This window comes from Limulus polyphemus, unplaced genomic scaffold (assembly GCF_000517525.1).
Source record: "Limulus polyphemus unplaced genomic scaffold, Limulus_polyphemus-2.1.2 Scaffold2299, whole genome shotgun sequence".
NCBI classification, from domain to species: domain Eukaryota; kingdom Metazoa; phylum Arthropoda; class Merostomata; order Xiphosura; family Limulidae; genus Limulus; species Limulus polyphemus.
In genome coordinates, this window is record NW_013667909.1 from 56,327 (window position 1) to 60,266 (window position 3,940).

Sequence of the window (3,940 nt, forward strand, 5' to 3'; positions counted from 1 at the left end):
AATTAACAAACGGAGACGTAACAGAATTATTCATCACTCATGTTTTACGATATGTTATTGTATATCATACTTTGATGTACGTAATTTTCTTACTACAACTGTCGAAGCCGTTTAATGGAATTTCTTTTGTCACTAGACGTTGTTAAGAAGGATTTAATATATAAAATGTTACGTATACCAGAGTCACCTTTTTCAAGGGCCACAGAATTTGTGATAATGAATGAAGCACACAATATTTTTGTGTGTCTTGCAAGTAATTATATTCCGTTGTTTCTATTGTGTTCGTTTCAGTAACAGTATTGATTAAAAGTTCACTATATATAGAATATTTATTTTTATTATTTTCATTTATTTATTCACTATATATATATATATATGTATTCATTATTATAATAATTTGGTGTTATTAGCTTAGTATATCATTTTAGGGCTAACCTAAATCTCCTAAGCTGATCAATCTTCAGGAATTTTTTGGGGGGATTACGGTCGATAACATCAAGAGACTCAAAATGATCAATACGTGCATTCTCATCATTAAATGTTATTATTTTGATGTCGCGTAATCCCAATTAGCTCAGTATATTAAATTAGCTACTATATATACTGAGTTGATCTAAATTGTATTGTTTTGGTTAGAAGTTAATGATAACAAGACAAAAGCGTCAGTTTCAAATTTTTATGAACAGTTATACATAATATTTATAAATTTACAAATTCTCAACATTAGGACTTTATGTATCTTTCCCTACAATAGATCTAGAAACAACTCTTTCATTCTATTGATTCGATGAAAGAGAACAGTTATCATAAGTACGTAGTAGTTATAGTACGAATGGGTCAGATGTGCAATATGTGCAATACAAATTAAAATCTCAAATACAGAGGAACAAGCCACCAAAGTAGTCGAGAAAGTCGGTAGAGTAAAAATAAAATTTCACAAAACCACACATTTGTCAATCTGACTATTGACAGACTGATTGACTGACTAACGTTGTTGGAAAGGCATAGCTCTCATTTGCCTTCACTTTTACAAATCTAAATGTACATGATTAAATTACACTACTTGGCTAAATGCATTTTTTTTATAACCTTGGTAATAACAAATAATAACAATAACCATTTTGCAACGCTACTAACGAGCTAACAATACACTAGTAGTCATATTCTATTATTACGAGCTCTTTCTGTAAGTTGCCAAGTAACAACCCGCCCTCATATCATCTGCGGGTACACGACTGATAATGAACACGCGCTACATGATCAGCCTGCAGCTGTATCAGCTAGATAAAAAACGTGGATTACACAGATTTTCTAGATCTATGTTTAACTATGATCTAACCTCTGATAGTGAAGTTTTCAGTTCTATACATCTGACTCGAGCATTCTGTGTTCGACAAAGCAATTTTATTGTAGCAGTCGATACATAAGACGTGATTCTCCTACGTGTGGACGAACGCTACCACTATCGAAGTCTGACATGGCTTTGCTTGAGTGCTTTGGATTTAAAACAAGAATGATAACCTGTATAATTTACATTTGCATTGTTTTCAAACTAAGTGTGACCTATTGACATCTAAGGTTGTAATTGAAATAGGAAGATTTTAAAAATATGCCTTTCAAGGAAACAAAACGAGAGAAAAGAAGAAAATCTTCTGTTGATAGTCTTGAAAAGTTTTTGTCCCAGTGAAGAGAGCATTAGTGAAATAGAAATAAGGTTATAAACAGTAATACTGAATATGCGAAACAAGCCTTAGCCATTAAACCAACCAAATAAAAGTCTTCCACCCTGGCTAGATGGAAGAAAAACTGTAGTAAAAATATCAGCAAAATCCAGAAAGTATCGAGAGATAGATCTAAGAAAAGCTACAAAAATAATAGGCCTAGAGTCCAGTCGCTCTCGAGACTTAGCACCAAGAAAACCTATGAGACAAGTGTAAAAAAAAATTAATTAAAAAATTAGGAAGTAAGAATGGGAATATAAAAAAAATAAGGAAACAAAGTAGGGATGGCGGGATAACATTTGGCGGTTTTTGAACCGCTGCAACCTCAAAGTGGGTGTGGCCATCGTTCCACCAAATCCTTCTTCGTGTTTTATTTTGAACTTTGATCCGATTATAGACTTGAATTGAGTTTTACCAGTAGCTAATTAGCGGTTTTGATACTATTCTGTCAGTCCACCCCTTATCAGTCAGATAGCTATAATGTTTCCTATCAGCAAAGTATGACTATTGGAGCTTCCTGTTTGACTTCCGACATCAAACACCCCCACTAAGATGTCATGCATTTCGTTAGGGTAATGTAATTTGATTACATTCATATATCAGTACTTGGTTGCTGAAACAAAGTTTACAACAGAAAAATTTAATTATATACACCTTTCACTTAGTTTGAATAATTACCAAGTTATGAGAAGTAGGAATGGGCGGAACGATGGCCACACCCATTTTGAGATTGCAGCGGTTCAAAAACCACCAAATGTTATCATGTTATCCCGCCCATTCTATTTTTTTTTTTTTTTTACTTTCTGGTGCTCCCATTCCTACCTCCTAATTTTGTATTAAAACAATTTTTAAACTTGTATTATACAAAATGACAAAAACCTATAGCCCGAGCTCTTTCGAAAAGTGGACCTTTCTTCTTCGGGGCAAACATTCTTGAACCTACGTGTTTTGCTTACATCATGAATACATACACTTGTATTATGTTCGTTTCATGGTAACGGTTCTCTTGAGTTGTCTTATCCATTATCATTCAATAAGCAAAATAATATTTAGATGGTTTACCTCAGCTCTCTCTCTCCCTCATTTATACTTATCCATGACAAAATTACACATCACTTGACCATTCAAAGCCTTAGTCGTGTTTATGGGAGCTATTTGCAAACCAAAAGAAACGGGGTTAAGCTACGTAATACTAAACAAAACTTACAACTTAGTATGCTCTGAAATAGGTACACAGTATACAAAAGTCGGTGTTCGATGACGCATTCGAAGTTAACGCTATTCAGTTCGTTTTAACATTCAGTGGTCTAACTACTCTATTATTCTTTGAATTACAAAGTATTTTATGGTTTTCAAAGGATAGATAACCGGAAACTGGGCTTACAATTTATTCTGATTTGAAAACAAACCACGACGTAGATATTTTTTAGTTATTTAAAAGAAACAAATAAGTAACGCTTTTATACTTAGAACATTTCACTATAATTGTTCCGAAACGTTGAAAAAATAAAAAACAAAATTTCGTGGGAAGAAAAGAAAGTTATGTTTATCCGCACTCTTTTAGTTATATATTTACATTTTGTTATTTACCTTTTCAAGTAATTTACTTACCTCCACTGGAAATTCCCACATTTCTACGTTGCTTAGATTATTCAGAGCATCGCATACTTTCTATATATATGAATGAATAAAAAATAAAATATAAACATCTGTTGGAACAACATATAATAATGAAATAATCCATGCCAATCAATATTATAAATAATACTATTATACACCTGACAGGATAACAATCAATTCATTTATTCACGCGTTCTGTTTTGTCATTTTTTAGTCATATCCTGTAGGTCACACACCTACAGGTCAATGACTTACATTACATGTTGGTTGGGTTAAAGAGCTTCCAGATTGAAAGGACAGACTAACTTGGGTGAATTGAATGAAGCCTAGAATGAAAGTATTTGTAATTTTGTTTGCAACCAAACAAAGAAATAATCTAATTGTGGTTAAGAGACAATGTCGAGAACAACAAATAAACTGAAGCTTCTGGCTTTAGAGGGCGCCGGTTGGCCCTGTAGCTGAGCTTTGAGATATAAGAGTAACAGTCAATCCTTGAGCATGGATGATAGATGGTAGGGTGTTCCTGACTGGCTGCCTTCGCTCTGGCCACTAGTTCAAAATTAGGAAAGGTGACAGATAGTCTTAGTACAGTTTTAATA